Source organism: Coregonus clupeaformis, chromosome 29 (assembly GCF_020615455.1).
Source record: "Coregonus clupeaformis isolate EN_2021a chromosome 29, ASM2061545v1, whole genome shotgun sequence".
NCBI lineage: Eukaryota > Metazoa > Chordata > Actinopteri > Salmoniformes > Salmonidae > Coregonus > Coregonus clupeaformis.
In genome coordinates, this window is record NC_059220.1 from 31,356,597 (window position 1) to 31,381,683 (window position 25,087).

The window sequence follows — 25,087 nt, forward strand, 5'->3', positions numbered from 1 at the left end:
AGCGGCTCCGGTCTGGCGGACGGCTCTGAAGGCTCATGGCAGACGGGCGGCTTTGCAGGCTCAGTACAGACGGGCGGCTTTAGCGCCGTTGGGCAGACGGGCAGTTCAAGCGCCGTTGGGCAGACGGGCAGTTCAGGCGCCCCGTTGGGCAGACGGGCAGTTCAGGCGCCCGTTGGGCAGACGGCAGACTCTGGTCGGCTGAGGCGCACTGTAGGCCTGATGCGTGGTGCCGGAACTGGAGGTACCGGGCTGAGGACACGCATCTCAGGGCTAGTGCGGGGAGAAGGAACAGGGCATGCTGGGCCCTGGGGACGCACCATAGGCATGATGCGTGGTGCCGGAACTGGAGGTACCGGGCTGAGGACACGCATCTCAGGGCTAGTGCGGGGAGAAGGAACAGGGCATGCTGGGCCCTGGGGACGCACCGTAGGCCTGATGCGTGGTGCCGGAACTGGTGGTCCCAGGCTGAGGACACGCATCTCAGGGCTAGTGCGGGGAGCAGGAACAGGCCGGGCTGGGCTGGCGACGCGCACCGTATCCCTGGTGCGAGTGGCCGGAACAGGCCGGGCCGGGCTGGCGAAGCGCACCATATCCCTGGTGCGTGGAGCAGGAACAGGCCGGGCTGGGCTGGCGACGCGCACCGTATCCCTGGTGCGAGTGGCCGGAACAGGCCGGGCCAGGCTGGCGAAGCGCACCATATCCCTGGTGCGTGGAGCAGGAACAGGCCGGGCTGGACTGGCGACGCACACCGTATCCCTGGTGCGTGGAGCAGGAACAGGCCGGGCTGGGCTGGCGACGCACATCGTGGACCTGGTGCGTGGAGTAGGAACAGGCCGGTCCGTACCGGGAACACACACCACTGGCCTTAACTGGGGATCAGGAACGGGCCGGACCGGACTGGTAACACACTTCAGTCTCTCACGCCGTGCCACAACAACTTCCCTCCCTCTACTCGCCAATGGCTCCCGTAATCCGAAAGCCTTCTCTCCATATCTCCCTGTGGCAGCTTCCTGCTGCCCAGCCGCCCAAGCCATGTGCCCCCCCCAAAAAAATTTTTGGGGTTGCCTCCCGTCCTTCCGACGATAGCCCTGCCGACGCTGTTGCTCCTCTCGCCGTCGCCTCTCCACCGTTTCGCTCCATGGACGGCGATCCATCCCATCCAGGATCTCCTCCCACGTCCAGGACCCTTTTCCGTCCAACAGCTCCTCCCATGTCCAGACCCTTTGCTCCTGGACGCGCTGCTTGGTCCTTTTGTGGTGGGTTTTTCTGTCACGATCGTCTGAAGAAGCGGACCAATACGCAGCGCGTTGAGTGAACATGACTTTATTAGATAAAAGTCTAAACACGAAAACAACAAAACAATTGACGATAATGAAGTCCTCTGTGACACCGACAGAACATGGAACAAAAACCCACAAACACACAGTGAAACCACAACAGTTTAAATATGGCTCCCAATCAGAGATAACGAGCCGACAGCTGTCACTCGTTACCTCCGATTGGGAGTCACATGAATAATCAAGAACCACCACAAACATAGAAATGAACACCTAGAAAACCAACATAGAAATACACCCAAAAGAAAATGAACAACCCTGGCTCAATAATCAAAGTTCATGGAGCCAGAGTGTCACATCTTCACAGGCTCAAAATGTTGGACCCGTTCCTAAATGGATCAGTGGCTTTCCCACCTGACCTGATATTGCATAAATACATTTTCAAAAACAGAGACCTGTTCCGAAAAGGACCGTGGAAAACAGACCCAAACAGACCCGTGCTGGTTCGGATCCGAGAGAAGAAAGAGAGAGAGAGGCTTCCAACTGGGCGCTGCCTGCGCCATCAATAAACAAGCGATATTGGCCAAATGATCCACAGTTATGTGTCCTTAAAAACTGCCTACAGATGTAGGATCTTAATTTGATCACTATTTTCTTGCTGAGAATTTCCCTGCACAGCAGGAAATGCAAACTTGTAGTATATTTGAGTTTTAAAAAGGCTTCTAAAGTTTGAAATTTCCACTTATTTGCCCTAACGAAACATATATCAACCCCTACAAACATGTCAATTAATTATAATCCACATTATAATTCAAATGTTCTGTTGCTGAAGGATTGTTTTCCTGCTGTAGCAAACTGGCTCAAATTAAGATCCTAAATCTGTATAACAAATTACAAAAAAAAACTATTAGTTGTTTTTCGATGTGTAGCATATTCAAAACTTTAGTCTATTGTTTTATTGGTTTTTACTTTCCTAAAACAATAATTGTCTACCTCATGGTTCAGATGTCGGAGATTTGAGCACTAAATGCATCAAGCATTGCATGCATATAGGCCAATAGGCCTAGGTGTCCACTGTATGATATTCATATTTAAAAAATAAATATTAAGTGAGACAAGCTTAGGCCTAGCCCTAGAGAGACTGAGAGGAAGATAGAGATATGCCGGCGCCATGTTCCCGACACCGACATGGATTTATTTATACTTGTCAGACAGGCTACTACTGCTGTACAGATATAGGCGTACAGAAAGAGGCTACTTCGTAAATGTTCAATCAGAATATTTTTTATAAAGAATTATATTGTTAGACTAAAGGAGTAACTCCGGTAGGCCTAAAACATTCTTCCTCACCTCAAGTTCAACTGTCGGAGTCAGTTGGAGTGCCGGTGCGCACTGCCTTCAAAGGCCTGCAGAAGCCTAGCTAAGCCTAATAATATCCATACCACACCAAACCTTCACAAAAGTTGCTTGGCTTTATTAGGGTAATATCAAAAGTAAGTCAAGTCATTGTTTATATGAAAAATATGGACAGGTTATTATATTGCGGCATTAAATAAAGTTTTGCAACTTATCCTCTTTGGTTTTTCATTTTCATGGTTTGAGTGCAAGTAGCATATTAGGCCTACTGGTAATTCTATTATATTGCGGCAAACACAACATTACAGCTGAAACTTAATTTGGCCAACGGAAATGGCTCAACAGAATGAAGGCTTATATTGCAGCTATTACCAACAAAGGTGATTGCATACCGTAGGCCTACCCAACAAATGACAGCAATAGGCTAATGCTATATCTTTTACAACAGGCCTACTTTTAACCTTAAATTAAATACGGAGCACAAAATTGAAAAGACAGAACTTAATTTAGCCAACGAAAATTTATCAAAAAAAATGAAACAAAACAATATTGTTATGCATAGGCTATTTAAAGAACTGGTTTAGATTATTAAATAGGCCTACAATAATAATAATAATGATTTACAATAATAATAATAATGACTAAACAATTGATAATAAATATGAAAGAAAAAAAAATGAAAGGTCGAAAATTGCATCAAACCTGAATAGCGAGTTGCACACAGTCCATTTGGCCACGCCAACGTTTTTCTCATCTTTGTCCACTACAAATTTAAAACTTGTCCCCGAGGACATTCATTCCCCTTTTCGGCTTCTTTTCACTTTACTCTTTCTCCTCTAAGTTTTGTTTTACTTCAATGAAAAAATACTTAATCTTCGCAATCAACAGTAGCCTAGGCCAAGGCTTCTTTTACTCGCTTTCTCTCTCTCCTCAGCAGCAGGTGCACGTGAGATGAGCAGCCGGAACCAGTTTCAGCTGGACATAAGCTATACGTTTTATTGAGTTGCACACAGATAACAAGCTCACGCAGTTCTCACAAAATTAACAGAGGACAGGTCCAATCGGGTCCAGTCTGTAAATCTATTTTAATTGCACATACCCGAGACCTGTGGAAATTATATCAGACCCGACCATGATCCGAGACAAAAGTCAGAATTTAGGACCCCACTCGGGTCCCAGGTCGGATCTCTGAATTTTGGGTCTGTTGAAACCGTGAAGACTAGTGCACATTACTGACACATGGTAGTGGCAGTGCTATGCAAACCAAGTACTTCACCACTGATTTCACTAAGCTTGAGCACAGCATTAGTCATGAGCTTATTATTTACAGGTTACAGTGGGGGAAAAAAGTATTTAGTCAGCCACCAATTGTGCAAGTTCTCCCACTTAAAAAGATGAGAGAGGCCTGTAATTTTCATCATAGGTACACGTCAACTATGACAGACAAATTGAGATTTTCTTTCTCCAGAAAATCACATTGTAGGATTTTTAATGAATTGATTTGCAAATTATGGTGGATAATAAGTATTTGGTCATCTACAAACAAGCAAGATTTCTGGCTCTCACAGACCTGTAACTTCTTCTTTAAGAGGCTCCTCTGTCCTCCACTCGTTACCTGTATTAATGGCACCTGTTTGAACTTGTTATCAGTATAAAAGACACCTGTCCACACAACCTCAAACAGTCACACTCCAAACTCCACTATGGCCAAGACCAAAGAGCTGTCAAAGGACATAAGAAACAAAATTGTAGACCTGCACCAGGCTGGGAAGACTGAATCTGCAATAGGTAAGCAGCTTGGTTTGAAGAAATCAACTGTGGGAGCAATTATTAGGAAATGGAAGACATACAAGACCACTGATAATCTCCCTCGATCTGTGGCTCCACGCAAGATCTCACCCCGTGGGGTCAAAATGATCACAAGAACGGTGAGCAAAAATCCCAGAACCACACGGGGGGACCTAGTGAATGACCTGCAGAGAGCTGGGACCAAAGTAACAAAGCCTACAATCAGTAACACACTACGCCACCAGGGACTCAAATCCTGCAGTGCCAGACGTGTCCCCCTGCTTAAGCCAGTACATGTCCAGGACCGTCTGAAGTTTGCTAGAGTGCATGTGGTTGATCCAGAAGAGGATTGGGAGAATGCCATATGGTCAGATGAAACCAAAATATAACTTTTTGGTAAAAACTCAAATCGTCATGTTTGGAGGACAAAGAAAGCTGAGTTGCATCCAAAGAACACCATACCTACTGTGAAGCATGGGGGTGGAAACATCATGCTTTGGGGCTGTTTTTCTGCAACGGGACCAGGACGACTGATCCGTGTAAAGGAAAGAATGAATGGGGCCATGTATCGTGAGATTTTGAGTGAAAACCTCCTTCCATCAGCAAGGGCATTGAAGATGAAACGTGGCTGGGTCTTTCAGCATGACAATGATCCCAAACACACCGCCCGGGCAACGAAGAAGTGGCTTCGTAAGAAGCATTTCAAGGTCCTGCAGTGGCCTAGCCAGTCTCCAGATCTCAACCCCATAGAAAATCTTTGGAGGGAGTTGAAAGTCTGTGTTGCCCAGCGACAGCCCTAAAACATCACTGCTCTAGAGGAGATCTGCATGGAGGAATGGGCCAAAATACCAGCAACAGTGTGTGAAAACCTTGTGAAGACTTACAGAAAACGTTTGACCTGTGTCATTGCCAACAAAGGTTATATAACAAAGTATTGAGAAACGTTTGTTATTGACCAAATACTTATTTTCCACCATAATTTGCAAATAAATTCATTAAAAATCCTACAATGTGATTTTCTGGATTTTTTTTCCTCATTTTGTCTGTCATAGTTGACGTGTACCTATGATGAAAATTACAGGCCTCTCTCATCTTTTTAAGAGGGAGAACTTGCACAATTGGTGGCTGACTAAATACTTTTTTTCCCCACTGTATGTCCACACTAACGTGTACTGTACATGTGATGTATATTCTCCTTACAGTATAGCCCCAAGGCACTCAATAAGCTAGGAAGGATTTCCCTACCTACCTGTCATGTGTTAGTCAATAAAAATGCGTTATTCTATTACCCATAAGCTATACAAAGGTATGTTATGATGTCATGTTTGTATCTGGATTTGGCAGGAAAATACATGAATGGGCTCCATTTCAGGTTTGCAGTAATATAGGTTTATTGAAATGCCCTTGAGGGGGGCAAGGATCAAACTTGAGTGAAATAAACTGCACCATTGCAGCATGATCCCACCCACACAGACAGGCACACATACACCTCTTCCCCTTACACACTTTCCTCTTAGTAGGAGAGTGTGTGAGTCTGCCAAATCTCTCTCACATACACATACACGCACAAACACACACGCTCTCTCTCTAGCACACACTCTTTCTCTCTCTCTCTCTTTTTCCTATCTCTCTCCCTCTCCTTCTCCCTTTCACACACACAAACTAACACACACACAAACGCACCCGCCCCCCACCCAAGCACAGCCAGTTGGACCTGGTGAGTCCCAAGAAGTGCCATGGCTTGACGTGGTACTGTTTGCATAGAAATGCAAGAATCGCCACTGACGACACTGCCTGACGACATCTCCATGGCAACAGGGGGAGCAAAGCCCCGGGACGCAGCATCATAACGGAGGAATACATACAGTAGAAGAAAAACGTAATATATTACTGGTTAATTTCACCCAAAGTTGGTACTAAAGGAAAGGTTTCAGTATTCAGACCCCTTTACTTTTTCCACATTTTGTCAGCCTTATTCTAAAAAAAGTAAAAAAAAAAATCCTCATCAATCTACACACAATACCCCATAATGACAAAGCAAAAACAGGTTTTTAGACATTTTAGCAAATGTATTAAAAATAAAAAACAGAAATACATTAGTTACATAAGTATTCAGACCCTTTGCTATGAGACTCGAAATTGAGCTCAGGTGCATCCTGTTTCCATTGTTCATCCTTGATTGGAGTCCACCTGTGGTAAATTAAAGTTGATTGGACATGATTTGGAAAGGCACACACCTGTCTATATATGGTCCCACAGTTGACAGTGCATGTAAGAGCAAAAACCAAGCCACGAAGTCGAAGGAATTGTCCGTAGAGCTCTGAGACAGGATTGTGTCGAGGCACGGATCTGGGGAAGGGTACCAAAACATTTCTGTAGCATTGAAGGTCCCCAAGAACACAGTGGCCTCCATCATTCTTAAATGGAAGGAGTTTGGAACCGCCAAGACTCTTCTTAGAGCTGGCCGCCCGGCCAAACTGAGCAATCGGGGGAAAAGGGCCTTGGTCAGGGAGGTGACCAAGAACCCAATGGTCACTCTGACAGAGCTCCAGAGTTCCTCTGTGGAGATGGGAGAATCTTCCAGAAGGTCAACCATCTCTGCAGCACTCCACCAATCAGGCCTTTATGGTAGAGTTGCAAGACGGAAGCCACTCCTCAGTAAAAGGCTATGACAGCCCACTTGGAGTTTGTCAAAAGGCACCTAAAGACTCTCAAACCATGAGAAACAAGATTCTCTGCTCTGATGAAACCAAGATTGAACTCTTTGGCCTGAATGCCAAGCGTCATATCTGGAGGAAACCTGGCATGCTCTGGGGATGTTTTTCAGCAGCAAGGACTGGGAAACTAGTCAGGATCGAGGGAAAGATGAATGGAGGAAAGTACAGAGCGATCCTTGATGAAAACCTGCTCCAGAGTGCTCAGGACCTCAGACTGGGGCCAAGGTTCACCTTCCAACAGGACAACGACCCTAAGCACACAGCCAAGACAACGCAGGAGTGGCTTCGGGACAAGTCTCTGAATGTCCTTGAGTGGCCCAGCCAGAGCCCAGACTTTAACCCAAACGAACATCTCTGTAGGGACCTGAAAATAGCTGTGCAGTGACACTCCCCATCCAACCAGACAGAGCGTGAGAGGATCTGCAGAGAAGAATGGGAGAAACTCCCCAAATACAGGTGTGCCAAGCTTGTAGCGTCATACCCAAGAAGACTCAGGGCTGTAATCGCTGTCAAGGCGCTTCAACAAAGTACTGAGTAAAGGGTCTGAATACTTGTGATATTTCAGTTTTTTATTTTCAATACATTTTCAGAAATGTCTAAAAACCTGTTTTTGCTTCGCCGTTATGGGGTATTGTGTGTAGATAAGTAGGGAAAAAAACAATTTAATCAATTTTAGAATAAGGCTGTAACGTAACAAAATGTGGAAAAGGTCAAGGGGTCTGAATACTTTCCGAATGCACTGTATACTCTTAGAAAAAAAGGTGCTGTCTAGAACTTAAAAGGCTCTTCGGCTGTCCACATCAGAGAACCCTTTGAAGAACCCTTTTTGGTTCCAGGAAGAACCCTTGGTTCCATGTAGAACCCTTTCAGGGTACAGAGGGTTCTACATGGTACCAAAAAGGGTTATCCTATGGGGACAGCTATAGTCCAAGGGCCACCCACCAAAAAATGCTTCAGAAAAGGTGTTTGTGAACCAGAAAACGGAACCGCAAAATGTCGACATTAACTTGTAAAAGTTGCACATTAATTAAATAATAGAAAGGTAATTTTACATGAAGAAAAAACAGCTGTCTAAAAGTATGTTTATTAGGGATGTGCATCTTTCCCTTTCAAGACGATTCGATTCGTATCTAGATACATGGGCTCCGATACGACACATGAACGATACGTTTTAGTTTGAAACAATTCGGTGCGATTCGGTTTGATTAGAGAATGAATCGACGCGATTCGGTTCGATTCGATATGATTCGATGCACTAACGTGTTACATAAACACTTTATTTCTATTAGTTTTATTTGAAATTCAGTTTAGTGTCAGTTAGTTTTCAGACCTGATTTGCTCATTTTTATTTAGTTTAAGTTGTATAAAGATACAGTGCCTTCAGAAAGTATTCATACCCCTTGACTTGTTGCTCATTTTGTTGTGTTACAGCCTGAATTCAAAATGGATTTAATCAATTTAAGCTGCAACACAACAAATTGTGGAAAAAGTAAAGGGGTGTAAATACTATTTCTATTTTGTTTATATATTATTTCATTTCAGTTTTAGTGTTAGGAGCTAGGTTTCCATCCAATTGGTGACAGATGTTTATGCATACAGTGCCTTGCAAAAGTATTCATCCCCCTTGGCGTTTTTCCTATTTTGTTGCATTACAACCTATCATTTAAATTGATTTTATTTGGATTTCCAGTGAAATGAAAAAATAACTTGTTTCAAAAAATTCTAAAATATAAATAATGGAAAATGGTGCGTGCATATGTATTCACCCCGTTTGCAGTGAAGCCCCTAAATAAGATCTGGTGCAACCAATTACCTTCAGAAGTCACATAATTAGTTAAATAAAGTCCACCTGTGTGCAATCTAAGTGTCACATGATCTGTCACATGATCTCAGTATATACAGTGGGGAGAACAAGTATTTGATACACTGCCGATTTTGCAGGTTTTCCTACTTACAAAGCATGTAGAGGTCTGTATTTTATTTTTATTTTTTATCATACGTACACTTCAACTGTGAGAGACAGAATCTAAAACAAAAATCCAGAAAATCACATTGTATGATTTTTAAGTAATTCATTTGCATTTTATTGCATGACATAAGTATTTGATCACCTACCAACCAGTAAGAATTCCGTCTCTCACAGACCTGTTAGTTCTTCTTTTTTTACCAAAGACTAGTCAATATGAATCACAGAGTTCACACTTTTAGCAAACGTCTGACCTTGGACGAGACACAGGGCAGGGAACATGTCCACAATAATGACAGGGAAGTGTCATGGTTGCAGAGAGTTCCATTTCAATCCAGTCAACTCAGGAAATGGATTGACATTCCATTCATGAATTAAAAGTTTCCCAATATTTCGACTTTGGTGAATACTGAATTTCAACTCACTTCCTGAATTGACTTGAGTTGAAATAGGACTTGACCTAAGGTGAGTGTACAGGTGTGAGGGTCGGAGGCAGGGGGGACTAGTCCTTTCTAGGTGGTTTTGACCGGGTAGAGTTGTATTCTAGGTGGTTTTGACCAGATCGTAGACATGAATGTGGAAGACGTCGTCGTATTTGATGTAGTAGACAGAGGGTTTGGCTGGAACCTGGTAGATAAAAAGCCCGTCCTTTTCACGCCCTTATCTGTGACGTACTCCACCTGCTTACCCACAAGGCTCTCTGTCTCCTCGCCTGGCTTCCTGTCTGCAGGCAGTATAGATAGGTAGGCCATGGGTTAGCTATAGTAAGTGGGGTCACTATTGTAGTTTGGTTAATGAGTGTGGGGGGTTGCTATTATGGGTTAGTTTAGTGGGTTGGGGTGAGCTATGTGGCATTATCAGTCTTAAGTGCTTCTCCATTGCTATAATTTATTTGGTAGAATATATTTCTTTTCTGATTTTAGATTTGAAAAGCAGAAGTAGACCAAGATTTCATACATAATACGTTTTTGTCCAAGCTGTTGGGAAAGTGGTCTAAATGTAAGTAAAAGATTTGAGAAAGTGTAATTGATGCATTACTAAAACAGCTGTACCTCTTTATTAGTAGAAGTTATTTATGTTCTGATTTCAGATTTACATAGCAGTGAAGTAGATTAAGATTGCCTACCCACTAAGTTTTCATGTAGGTTGTTGGGAAAGTGGTCAATGTAGCTGAACTGCGTCAAAGGTTACATTGTTTCCAGTGAACAGAAGTGTGGCTGCTGAAGTAAAAATCAAAAGGTATGATTTTGAAATCATAGCACATTTTTATTTTTTTTATTATAAAAATGGTATATCCCCTAGCAACATTATGAGGTTGCCATGTTACATCTTGGTTACAATTGTTACAAACGCTCCATTGTCCATGCTTGCAGAAAGCAACACATGTACCGGACCGATGGAATCCCTAAATAATACGAGATAAGAAGCTGTTGAAACATGCTATATATACAGCACCACTCAAAAGTTTGGACACACCTACTCATGCCAGGGTTTTTCTTAGTTTTTCCTATTTTCTACACTGTAGAATAACAGTGAAGACATAAACACTATGAAACAACACATATGGAATCAAGTAGTAACCAACAAAGTGTTAAACAAATCAAAATATATTTTCTATTTGAGATTCTTCAAATAGCCACCCTTTGCCTTGATGACAACTTTGCATACTCTTGGCATTCTCTCAATCAGCTTCATGAGGTAGTCACCTGGAATGCATTTCAATTAACAGGTGTGCATTCTTAAAAGTTAATTTGTGGAATTTATTTCCTTCTTAATGCGTTTGAGCCATTCACTTGTGTTGTGACAAGGTAGGAGGGATATACAGAATATAGCCCTATTTGGTAAAATACCAAGTCCATCTTATGGCAAGAACAGCTCAAATCAGCAAAGAGAAACGACAGTCCATCATTACTTTAAGACATGAAGGTCAGTCAATATGGAACATTTCAAGAATTTTGAAAGTTTCTTCAAGTATAGTCGCAAAAACTATCAAGCGCTATGATGAAACTGGCTCTCATGAGGACCACCACAGGAATGGAAGACCCAGAGTTACCTCTGCTGCAAAGGATAAGTTCATTAGAATTACCAGCATCCGATAAGATAAGACGGTCACGGACAAGAGACGGCACGTACCACAGCCCAGCTGGGCACTGAGGTGGAGATGGCTCTGTGTGTACGCCCGCTCTATGTCCGCGTCCACCACCCACACTACCGGCGCCACAATGCAGGAGGCCGGGAGTATGGGGGTGTTGTCTATGGGCCTCTCCTCTGTGTTGTATAGCCGTGACACTGCGTCTGCCTTCACGTTCTTAGTACCTGGTATGTATGACAACGTGAAATCAAACCAGGTGAAGAACAAAGGCCAACCTGGCCTGGCGAGGGTTCAGCCTCCTCGCTGCCCGGATGTACTCCAGGTTACGGTGGTCAGTCCAAACGAGGAAAGGGTGTTTCGTCCCCTCGAGCCAGTGCCTCCACGCGGTCAGGGCTCTGACAACAGCCAACAGCTCCCGATCACCAACGTCATAGTTCTGCTCCGCCGGGCTGAGCTTCTTAGAGAAGAAGGCACAGGGGCAGAGCTTGGGTGGCGTGCCCGAGCGTTGGGATAGGACAGCACCTATCCCTACCTCGGACGCATCCATCTCCACTACGAACGGTAATGATGGATCGGGATGGGCCAGTACCGGGACTGAGGTGAACAGAGCCCTCAGGTTACTGAAAGCCCTGTCAGCCTCAGCAGACCAGCGGAGCCGGGACGGCCCACCCTTCAATAGCGAGGTGATGGGAGCTACGACCTTGCCAAAGCCCCGGATAAACCTCCGATAGTAATTGGCAAACCCAATAAAGCGCTGCACCTCCTTTACCGTGGTTGGAGTCGGCCAATTACGCATGGCTGAAATGCGGTCTCCCTCCATCTCTCCACCTGAGGTGGTGATGTGGTATCTGAGTAAGGAGACAGACTGTTGGAAGATCAGACACTTTTATGCCTTGGCATACAGGTCATGCTCCAACAGTCTGCGAACCAGGGACACATGCTCGGCGCACGTAGCGGAATACACCAGAATATCATCGATGTAGACCACCACACCGCGACCAAGCATGTCCCGAAAAGACCTCGTTCACAAAGGACTGGAAGACTAATGGAACATTCATCAACCCGTTCAACATCACCAGGTATTCGTAATGCCCGGTGGTTGTGCTGAATGCTGTCTTCCACTCGTCCCCTTCCCGGACACGCACCAGGTTGTACGCACTACGCAGATCTAATTTTGTGAAGAAGCGCGCCCCATGCATTGAGTCAATAACAGAGGAGATGAGGGGTAGAGGGTAACTATAGCGAATGGTAGTTTGATGAAGTGCCCAGTAATCAATGCAAGGGCGCAGACCTCCGTCTTTCTTCTTCACGAAAAAGAAACTCGAGGATGCAGGCGAAGTGGAGGGACATATGAACCCCTGGCGCAGGGACTCGGAGACGTATGTCTCCATAGCCTCCGTTTCAGCCTGCGACAGGTGATAGACATGACTCCTGGGAGGCACAGCGTCTAACCGTAGGTTTACTGCGCAATCCCCCGCCCGATGGGGTGGTAATTTGATCGCCTGCCTGTTTGGAACATGCGTGCGCCAAGTCGATGTATTCAGAGGGGAATGCGCACGGTGGAGGTAGTGTCTGGACTTTCCACCGTGGTTGCACCAACGGAAACAGCTAGACACCTACCCTGACACTCTCGCGACCACCCCGTGAGAACCCTCTGTGGCCATGAAAAGGTGGGGTCATGTAGTGCGAGCCAGGGAAGACCCAACACAACAGGGAAATCAGGGGACTCCCTATGGGTCTCCTGCATAATCATTGTGACTGGTGCTGTAACCTCCCTAACATAACCTGACCCTAATGGTCGACTTTGATGGGCAATGGAATGGGTAGGGGAACCAATGTAATACATAGACTATTAGCTAAAGACCTGTCCATGAAGTTCCCAGCTAAGCCTGAATCGACCAGCGTCTTACACTGCGGAACTACCGTGTAATCAGGGAAGGTGACGTGTATGGTGAAGTGCGCAGCAGAGGGCTCTGAACGAGTGTGGGTTTCCACTACCTGGGGTGACGCGAGAGTGCCCTGCCTGCCGCCTCCAGACCCGGAAGAACTCTGACGACAGCGTGCAGCAGAATGTCCTCTCTTGCCACAAGAGTGACACTGGAGCAGTCGTCCTTCGTTCTCCCGGATCGCTGCACCACCCAGCTCCATCGGAACGTAATCCGGGTTGAAGGGGGGTGAAACGGGCAGGCCCCTTCCAGGACGTCCTCTTGAAGCCAGCAGGTTGTCCAACCGGATGGCCATGTCCACCAGCTGGTTGAAAGTCAACATGGTATCCCGGAAGGCTAGCTACAGGAGGAATACCTGGCAGCGGGCAGCTGTCCCATCATACTCCCTCGGTCGGGATAGGTGAAGAATCCCTCTGGGTGCTGGGGTGTGGGTGGCTGGATCCGGTCGCTCAGCTGGTCCCGAAGGGTCGGGTCCTCTCCTCTCCAGGCGTTGGACGACCTGGAGAACCCGATCCATCGCTTCGCCCATGCTGGCTAGCATGTTGGAATGCTCCCGGACCCGCTCCATGACTCCAGGCATATTCCCATCTCTTGCTGACTCCATGCTGTTGGGTGTGATTCTGTGGCGGGTGATTTGGATAGAGTCAGGCACAGGAGGGTAAATCACAGAATAAATGGTTTATTCGGTAAGAAAGCGGTACGCAGCAATGCGTAAAACACTCCTGTGCAGTATTAACACTGGAGACAACAAGGCACACGGGTGAATATCCCGGCGATACAAAATACCATATAGCTCCACCGAGCTATAGTTACCTCCGCAATAAACAATCACACACAAAGACAAGGGGGGCAGAGGGAATACTTATACAGGTACTGATGAGGGGATATGAACCAGGTGTGTGTAATAAACTAGACAAAACAAATGGAATGATGAGATGAGGAGCGGCAGTGGCTAGAAGGCCGGTGACGACGAACGCCGAAGCCTGCCTGAACAAGGAGAGGAGGCAGCTTCGGAGGAAGTCGTGACAGTTTACTGCATGATTCCATATGTGGTATTTCATAGTTTTGATGTCTTCACTATTATTCCACAATGTAAAAAAGTAAAAATAAAGAAAAACCCTTGAATGAGTAGGTGTGTCCAAACTTTTGACTGGTAGTGTATACAGTGGGGGAAAAAAGTATTTAGTCAGCCACCAATTGTGCAAGTTCTCCCACTTAAAAAGATGAGAGAGACCTGTAATTTTCATCATAGGTACACGTCAACTATGACAGACAAAATGAGAGAAAAAAAATCCAGAAAATCACATTGTAGGATTTATAATGAATTTATTTGCAAATTATGGTGGAAAATAAGTATTTGGTCAATAACAAAAGTTTCTCAATACTTTGTTATATACGCTTTGTTGGCAATGACACAGGTCAAACGTTTTCTGTAAGTCTTCACAAGGTTTTCACACACTGTTGCTGGTATTTTGGCCCATTCCTCCATGCAGATCTCCTCTAGAGCAGTGATGTTTTGGGGCTGTCGCTGGGCAACACAGACTTTCAACTCCCTCCAAAGATTTTCTATGGTGTTGAGATCTGGAGACTGGCTAGGCCACTCCAGGACCTTGAAATGCTTCTTACGAAGCCACTCCTTCGTTGCCCGTGTGGTGTGTTTGGGATCATTGTCATCCTGAAAGACCCAGCCACGTTTCATCTTCAATGCCCTTGCTGATGGAAGGAGGTTTTCACTCAAAATCTCACGATACATGGCCCCATTCATTCTTTCCTTTACACGGATCAGTCGTCCTGGTCCCTTTGCAGAAAAACAGCCCCAAAGCATGATGTTTCCACCCCCATGCTTCACAGTAGGTATGGTGTTCTTTGGATGCAACTCAGCATTCTTTGTCCCCCAAACACGACGTGTTGAGTTTTTACCAAAAAGTTCTATTTTGGTTTCATCTGACCATATGACATTCTCCCAATCCTCTTCTGGATCATCCAAATGCACTCTAGCAAACTTCAGACGGGCCTGGACATGTACTGGCTTAAGCAGGGGGACACGTCTTGCACTGCAGGATTTGAGTCCCTGGCAGCGTAGTGTGTTACTGATGGTAGGCTTTGTTACTTTGGTCCCAGCTCTCTGCAGGTCATTCACTAGGTCCCCCCGTGTGGTTCTGGGATTTTTGCTCACCGTTCTTGTGATCCTTTTGACCCCACAGGGTGAGATCTTGTGTGGAGCCCCAGATCGAGGGAGATTATCAGTGGTCTTGTATGTCTTCCATTTCCTAATAATTGCTCCCACAGTTGATTTCTTCAAACCAAGCTGCTTACCTATTGCAGATTCAGTCTTCCCAGCCTGGTGCAGGTCTACAATTTTGTTTCTGGTGTCCTTTGACAGCTCTTTGGTCTTGGCCATAGTGGAGTTTGGAGTGTGACTGTTTGAGGTTGTGGACAGGTGTCTTTTATACTGATAACAAGTTCAAACAGGTGCCATTAATACAGGTAACGAGTGGAGGACAGAGGAGCCTCTTAAAGAAGAAGTTACAAGTCTGTGAGAGCCAGAAATCTTGCTTGTCTGTGTTGCCCAGCGACAGCCCCAAAACATCACTGCTCTAGAGGAGATCTGCATGGAGGAATGGGCCAAAATACCAGCAACAGTGTGTGAAAACCTTGTGAAGACTTACAGAAAACATTTGACCTGTGTCATTGCCAACAAAGCGTATATAACAAAGTATTGAGAAACTTTTGTTATTGACCAAATACTTATTTTCCACCATAATTTGCAAATAAATTCATTAAAAATCCTACAATGTGATTTTCTGGATTTTTTTTCTCAATTTGTCTGTCATAGTTGACGTGTACCTATGATGAAAATTACAGGCCTCTCTCATATTTTTAAGTGAGAGAACTTGCACAATTGGTGGCTGCACAATTGGTGGCTTTTTTTCCCCACTGTATATTTTTTTTTAGCTGTTGTACCTTGCTTGTCTTGAGATCTGTGTTAGCCAGCAAACGTGCTGTCTTTAGTTTGGCGAGCAGGCCTTAGGCTAAATACAGCTGCCGAAACATCTTATATTACTGAGAAAACCACTGTACATGGTTAAAACATATTTCCTTGTTTCGGGCTTCATCTGGATCAGTGAAGGTAACGTAAAGTTATCCTTTTTAGATAAAACTATACTAAATATAATCACGTCATCAAATAATAGAATAAAATACACTATTTTGCAAAGAAGGCCTACAGTAGACTCAACAGCACTCTGTAGGGTAGCACCATGGTGTAGCCGGATGACAGCTAGCTTCCGTCCTCTTCTGGGTACATTGACTTCAATACAAAACCTAGGAGGCTCATGGTTCTCATCCCCTTCCATAGACTTACACAGTAATTATAACAACTTCCGGCTAGGTTGTAGCAACCTCATGATGGGTATAGGGAAAATTTGAGTATCATGTAGTAGCCTAAACCTATCGCTGTTACATTGAACTGGGTGAATGGAATATGAATGAGAGTCATCCATTATGCTGTAATAGAAATAAGGCCATGCTCATGAAAAAAAAAAATGTCCTCCCTCATCATAAACGGCACTGACCGCCACTGTTGTGGATGGAGATGAGGTCTGGCATTGTCACAGGTTGCAGTATAGAGTTGTTAAGGCAAGAGAAGATAGTGTTTTCTTTCCCTCTTTTCCTTTTGGGCTGAATTGAGGTTTGCCATCCCCATCAGGAATGAGTGCTGCACTAAAGAGGGAGTGTGTTCAGAACCTTATTGATACTGTCTGGCAGTGCATGTGTGCCTTTGTGTGTGTTCGTCACAGATTGAGTCAACTGGACACTGATTGGAGTCAAAACCATTATCCCAGAAGACCACCCATAATCTGACAGCCATCGGCATCCAAATAATAATAGCTCCTGTCACAAAGGGCAAACTCACATTCCTAGTAATTCACATCCAACCATACGCCCCATTGATTGAAATGTTATTCAAAGCCTTGGCCAACATGTTTTCCTGAGTGTTGGTGTCCAGTATGTACATATAAATAGTACAGATTACAGTAATGCTTATGCTAATCAGGCATACTGTACAGAAATTATGACTTTACGTCCCCTAGGGTATTTGCTGCTTGTTGAGTAGCCTTGGCCTCTTTGATCTGTTAGTCAACTGGATGAGTCCAGTGTGTGTGTGTGTGCATGCGTGTGTGTGTGCGCGCGTATGTGTGTGTGTCATCAGTCCAATGGATGAGGCCAGTTGAACTGTGACAATCTGGCTCGTTAAACTGTGCAAATCAACACGAGAGCTGGAACCTTCAGGTCGTCTAAGCAAACACGATCATCCTTCTCCTCTCCCATCCCACAGCACAGACAGCAGCATGACTGAATGAGGGAAGCAATGCAAACAGAGCTAATTCAACACATTCAATAACTACTCAACCATCTGTAATCCAGGCACCTGCCAAACCAAGTGTGAAATTATGCGAGTGGAGACTTTTTAATCACGTCACCGATGAAGCTTCATTCTTTGATCCTAACCAAAGTAAGGATGATCAAACGTCTAATGGCCTCTCCACTGAAATGGACCAATTCAATGAGCAAATATATTATGGTATGGGATACATATGAATGACCCTAAACAGTGTCAATAATGGTGATAATTTATACATAAAGTCAATGAATTGTTGTCAATCTCCAAAAATGTATTTGAGGTATTTCTTCGCTTATGTACTATTTTCAGTAGGCTACTTACATTACTTCCCCAGAACTGTCAACCACAATTGTATTTTTTATTTTATACCCCCTTTTTCGTGGTATCCAATTGGTAGTTACCGTCTTGTCCCATCGCTGAAACTCCCGTACGGACACGGGAGAGGAGAAGGTTGAGAGTCGTGCGTCCTCTGAAACACAACCCAACCTAGCCGCACTGCTTCTTGACCGCTTAACCCGGAAGCCAGCCGCACCAACGTGCCGGAGGAAACACTGTACACCTGGCGACCGAGTCAGCATGCACTGCGCCCGGCCCGCCACAGGAGTCGCTAGTGCGCGATGGGACAAGAACATCCCTGCCGGCCAAACCCTCCCCTACCCTGGACGGTGCTGGGCTAATTGTGCGCCGCCCCATGGGTCTCCCGGTCACGGCCGGCTGCGACAGAGCCTGGAATCGAACAAGGATCTCTAGTGATGCAGCGCCTTAGACCAGTGCGCCACTCGGGAGGCCCACAATTGTAGCTTAGCATCAATAATATCTGATGTCAGTAAACGAAACACTGAAAATTTAATTTTTTTGTGTGTGTATTGATGTGTAAGTGTGTGTGAGTGCACAAGCGTTCAGCAAATGTCCATGTAATGTAGTGGGAGTACTATATAAGGGGACGGGGGCATTTGTCAATGTTCACAGTGCCATAGCCTAGTAGTTTATGTCTGAAAGGCATTCAAGATGCCGCATGAGAAATAAGGAACACGTTTATGGTCATGTGTGGTTCAACACACACACACACAGACTCACACACACACCCCCACACACACACCCACACACACATTTCTCGCATCTGAGGGCTCCAATAAATGATTCCTCTCAACCACATCAATCAATTCCAACTAACGCAATATGGAAACATGCTGTTTACAGATTCAAATTCACAAACGGCACTCAAGTCATCTGTCTTCTCTAAAAATTTAACTGACAGGATAATTTTCTATTTCAACAGGCTCAGGTTTATCCTGACATCCTGACAGGCCATTGAAAGGGACAACTTCAATAGAGATTTTCTGACAGACAATCCATTAGGTGATATTGTGGGCCTGATTAATATTCATACCTTCAGCCTCCAGCACAGGTAGAGAGAGGACTAATAGCCAGGTGACAGCACACACACAGACCCACATGCGTGCACACACACAGACCCACATGCGTGCACACACGCTCACACACCCACACGCGCGCACACACAAAAATGATTGATCCGCCTGTGGACTGACTGAGCTCCCACCCCTCGGCGGTCGGCCTGCATCTAAATCCATCAGGGACTGCAGTGCATTAGGGAGCCTAACAAGGATGGAAATTCAGACCCTAGAAACAGCCTTGGCATGCAGCACGATGGCTATATGTCACTTGTTTATGTGTTAGCTAGTACCTAAAGTCTAGTGTCATGCACATGGCATGTACAACACACACACACGATTGATTCCCATTCAAAATCCTATTTTCCCTAACCCTAAACCTTAACCTAACCCAACCTTAAACCTAACCCAGTGTTTCCCAAACTGGGTCCTGTGGACCCCAAGGGGTGCACGTTTTGGTTTTTGCCATAGCACTAAACAGCTGATTCAAATAATCAACTCATCATTAAGCTTTGATTATTTGAATCAGCTGTGTAGTGCTAGGGCAAAAACCAAAACATGTACCCCTTAGGGTCCACAGGATCTGAGTTTGGGAAACACTGTTCTAACCCTAACCTCACTGCTTTGATGTTTGCAGAGGGTGTTGTCCAGGGTCACGCCGAGGTTCTTTGCTCTCTGGGAGGGTGACACTGTGGAGTCAACCGTGATGGAGAGGTCTTTGAGCGGGCAGACCTTCCCCGGGAGGAAGAGCAGCTCTGTCTTGTCGAAGTTGAGCTTAAGGTGGTGGGCCGACATCCAAGTTCAGATATCTGCCAGGCACCCAGAGGTGTGTGTCACCACCTGAGAGTCAGAAGGAAGGAAGGAGAAAAGTAGTTGAGTGTCATCCGCATAGCAATGGAAGGAGAGACCATGTGAGGATATGACGGAGCCGAGTGACTTGGTGTATAGAGAGAAGAGGAGAGGGCCTAGAACCGAGCCCTGGGGGACACCAGTAGTGCGAGGACGTGGTGCAGACAAAGATCCTCTCCACGTCACCTGGTAGGAGCGGCCTGCCAGGTAGAATGCAATCCAAGAGTGTGCAGAGCCTGAGACGCCCAGCCCTGAGAGGGTGGAAAGGAGGATCTGATGGTTCACGCTGTCAGAGGCAGCGGATAGATCTAGGAGGATGAGAACAGAGGAGAGAGAGTCAACTTTGGCAGTGCGAAGAGCCTCCGTGACACAGAGAAGAGCAGTCTCGGTTGAGTGACCCGTCTTGAAGCCTGACTGATTAGGGTCAAGAAGATCACTCTGAGAGAGATAACAAGAAAGTTGATCAGAGAAAGTACGCTCAAGTGTTTGTAAAGAAAAGATAGAACGGATACATGTCTATAGTTTTTGACGTCAGATGAGTCGAGTGTTGGGTTCTTGAGGAGGGGAGCGACTCGGGCCATTTTGAAGTCAGAGGGGACGCAGCCAGTGGTCAGGGATGAATTGAGGAGGGAAGTGAGGAATGGGAGAAGGTCTACAGAGATGGTCTGGAGAAGGGAGGAGGGGATGGGGTCGAGCGGGCAGGTTGTTAGGCAGCCAGACCTCACTAGTCACAGGACGTCATCTGGAGAGAGAGGGGAGAAAGAGGTCAAGGCGTAGGGTAGTTCTGTGTGAGTGAGACCAGTGAACTCAATAGGCTGAGTGAATGAGTAGCGGTTGTCGTTAACCTTCTTTTCAAAGTGGTTGACAAAGGGAGGAGGTAGGGGGAGGTGGGGGTGTTGGTGGTGGTGGTGGGGGGTGTTGAGTAAGGAGGGAGCAGACCTAACCCCTAAGCCTAAAATAGCCTTTTTCCTTGTGGGGACTGGCGAAATGTCCCCACTTGTCCTAATTTTTCTTGTTTTACGATCCTGGACTTCTGGTCCCCACAAGGATAGTAAAACCAAACACACATACACACACACACACACATAGACACACACACAGCTTTAGCCCACAACAAGTGAAGGCTCCTTGCGCTGGGGGACTGTGGCAGCTATTCAGTAGGATTTAGTGCGGTAGGGAGATCCTAGATCTGTGCCTGGAGAGGTGGTCCTCTCCCTGGAGTAGGGTTGCAAAATTCCGGAAACTTTCAATCAATTCCCTGGTTTTCCCGAAATCCCAGTTGAAGGATTACCGGAATCAGGATGGAATAAACAGAAAATCCGTAATCCTCCATCCAGGATTTCTGGAAAACCTGGAAATGTATTGAACGTTTCACAACCCTACTCCAGGGAGAGGACCACCGCACCAGGCACAAATCTAGGATCTCCCTACCACACTAAATCCTAACCTTAACCATCAGGTAGGAAAAACTTAACACTGACCTTAAGCCAGTGTTTAGGGAAAACTCTCATGCTTTTGACTTTAGAGTTCCAAGAATACCGATCAGTGTTTTAGAAGTTGTGCACAGGAGCCCTAACCAGGGTGAGAGGCTCTGCACTGCAGCAGTGTTCTGTAGGCTCCATGTACTGTATGAATTGGATGGTACCCAGCTGCAGTGGCTCAATGCTCCAGGTGTAATTTACTGTGAGCCAGACCACAGGGACCTTATAAATCCTCAGAATGCCAGCAGGACCCAGAGAGAGCACACCTCCCCACACATGATGGAGTGGCAGTATACGGTTACTGTAAACACACAAATGCAAGCACACACACACAATCATTGAGAAATCCACTTATGCAACCTCAAAACACACATCAATCACAAACATGCAAAACACTCAAACACCCACCCGCACCTTACTGAAACACACACAGGCAACATCCGCCCACACACATACAAATCAGTGAGAGATTTAGCCTACTTTGTGAATTAAAATGCCCCCTAACCAGCACTGTCACAGAGTCTCTTCGTCATCAGCTTCTGAGCATTAGTCTACTGAGAATACTTGGGTTTCCCCCCCAGAAAAATACTATTCAGTGCTTTTAATTGACTGCACCCCAGGCCCCGTGTAGCTCAGTTGGTAGAGCATGGCGCTTGCAACGCCAGGGTTGTGGGTTCGATTCCCACGGGGGGCCAGTATGAAGAAAACAAATAAAAATGTATGCACTAACTGTAAAGTCGCTCTGGATAAGAGCATCTACTAAAATGTAAAATGTAAATCAGATCGTTATCAGGCAATCCTGTTCTCTTATCACTGCATTTTATCATTCCTGTCTCAACCACTGCCAAAATACTGCATGAGGATGTGGTGGGTATGATATGAGGATAACAAATGGAAGCAAATAAAATCCAACACATTCTGAGTGTGCCCAAGGACAACAACTAAAATGTGCTACACACAGATGTGAGATATTGCAGAGATCTCTGGTAGGATTACTGGTCTGTTGAAGGGAGCCCGTGGTTAGGCTAACTGTATATAGAACTGTAGGCTACATATGGCTTAGCCATCTCTCTAAATGATCACGCCTGCCTTGTCTTCTGCCAAAAGCTGAAGCAAGCGGCTGCTACTTCCAACATGAACCTGTTTAATAATCACGCCACCTTTGCATCAACACAACACTAACTTCACAACAATACCACCAGAACATCACAGACAATATTTATTTTTCTACCTCAAAAGGAAAAAGAACTCAACTCCACTCTTCGTTATATCTGAGGAGAAAGGAGAAGAGAAGAGAGGGAACTTACCTGGCAAGGTGTCTAGAGGCAGCAGACATCAGAGAGCACGGGCTTGTCTTTCACACGATGACAGCAGATGATCACACAGTCATGTGTGAGAGATGCTTTACTCTCACTCTGAAACAGTCTCACTGATGTCAGCTCTATTTTCTTTTCCTTCCTCTTCTTCCTTTTTTCACTTCCTTTCTTTGTCTTTTATCCGAACCCTCTGAAGAGGATGGCAAAAAAGGGGAAAGGGGAAACGGACAGCAAGATGCTCTGCTCTCCAGTGAGACTACTTCTAAGCTCGGCACGAGCCTCTCTACTGCAGCACAGCACAACACAGCAAGAGCGCAGAGGCAGGCACTATCACTACCCGTTCACACAGCCCGGTGACGCACAAATCCCGGAACTGGAGCCTGCATGGATACTGGACTGGAGTCTACGTGAATAACAGTACCTCCCTGAGAGATCGAAGAAGCTGTGCTATTGGCTGGTAGAGCATTGAGAGGGCTCCTTATCTCAATCTCATTATGGGTTTATCTCCCTTTCTCTTTCTCTCGCTCTCACTCTTTCTGTCTTTCTCTCATCTTCTCATTCAATGTGTACCTGGAGTGGAGAATGGTCCTCATTGAAACACTATTAGGATGACATCATATCATCCACTTTGTCCAAACATGGACTGTTTCACTGCTGTTATCACCGTCATCGCCATTGACAACAGACGTCTTTCTGGTGCGGAGTGCCATGTGGGCAGTGAGACTGATAGGCTGGCTGCTTTCTCTCTCTCTCCATCTCTCTCCCTCTGTGCATCAACATTAACTATTAACACATAAGGGCTGGGCAAACCGCAGAATAAAAATAGCAACAAACTTCCTACAAACGCTGTCATTCACTCTCTCTCACACACACTCAAACAAAATAGACCAACTACTAAATACAAACAAGCACAGCCAGCGTACAGCATACGTGTAAAATGCACATGTAGATTGGCTTCACTCAATGATTAGTACATTCTGATTGGGAGCACTGTGTGGTTGTTGCTGTTTTTATTGATGTAACACATCCTCTCATCAGAGTTATCACTTTCCTCTTCTAGAGTAGTGTGTGTCTGGAGTGAGCAGCAGGGGCAGAGGACTAGCTGTTATCAGAGCAGGGTTTAGTGGTGTCCTGCCATGGTGGCTCAAGGTCGGCCGACATGTCAATCCAGATCTATGGCCGGGCCAGGAGAGAGCCAGCCAGCCCCAGTGCATTCGAATGACCTGGAGAGACAGGATTTATGTCCCTATCAGAAATATTCATACTGCTTTCATACACAGGGTGGGTCGGTGGGAACACAGAGACTATTGATATCCATCAGCTTGTCATGTATAGATAAATGATAAAGGGATGAGGATGAAAAAAAGAAGAGGATGGGATGTCTGGCTATATCGGGGTCGTGACTTGAATTCCTTATATAGTTGACAGCTTAAAGCCCCCATGCAGTCTTTTTCATTCGATTTTTAAATCATCCCTGTGTGTCTAATAAATCACTGTGTATGTTTATTTCATGAAAATAACTCCAACACAAATGTCAATATATTTACATACACAGTCCTGATTGGCGGATAGGATTGCCTTGACTCTATAGCCTACCCCGCTTACCCCTTCATAGTAGGAGAATACATATGTGACCCGTTTCAGGAAACTAGGCGTATGTTGCGGGTCACTGCTTCCCAGGAGAGCCATATGAATGTAAACTTTTATTTATTTAATCGAAATGAGTTTTCTTGGCAGAAATGCCTTCTCGAACATGTGAACTTTCATGTGCCTTAATAACACACTTGTATGCCATCTGTAAATACAAATACAATTGTTAAATTACGAGCCTATTTGGTTAGCCAGAGAAAAAGAGAGCAACCTTCCTGCTAGCCATGATTGGCTAAGATAATGAGTGGGCTGGACATGCCGAGAGAAGAGTTTGGATTGGTCTGCCATATAGCACGCTTCTGTCTATTTGAGCTGGTCAGCATGTAGCTAATGTTATGTGTATGCTCTCCACTTTCTGGAGGACCGAGTTTTGAAATCACTGGAATTCGAGTATGATAGCTAATGGAGATGGAGAAAATACCTGTCCGGATTACATCTTCAAACTAAGGGCAACCATGGCATCCAACAGGAGACCAAACCAACCATGATGTATACGGGTAAGATAGTCTAGCTAGCTACATTTTCAGATATTACATGTTTCAAATTTTGACAGAAAGTGGTTTCATTTCAAGTTAAAGTGTACTGTTAGCTAGCTAACGTTAGCTGGCTGGCTGCGCTAGCTAACGTTATGTGTATGATCTTATTATTCGTATCTCAGACACATTTACTTGACTAGTTATAGCCAAATGTTAGCTAGCTAACATTGAACCTGGTTGGTTAGCTACCTGCAGATTCATGCAGGGTAGTAACGTCATCTGTTGTGATTATGGTTCATTGTTTTGCTAGCTGGCTAGCTACATGTCTTAACAAAAGACTCCACTATGCAAGTATC

General features: G+C 45.3%; 1 protein-coding gene across 1 annotated transcript in view; it reads right to left on the reverse strand.

The window, feature by feature from the left end:
- Nucleotides 1-22,820, reverse strand: part of LOC121545035 (disks large-associated protein 2-like) — a 200,334-nt gene extending 177,514 nt beyond the window's left edge. Inside the window, exon 1 of the mRNA XM_041855385.2 lies at nucleotides 22,597-22,820. The gene's annotated coding sequence lies outside the window, so the exon portion shown is untranslated. The remainder of the gene's footprint in view (nucleotides 1-22,596) is intronic.
- Between the last annotated feature and the right edge of the window lie 2,267 nt (nucleotides 22,821-25,087).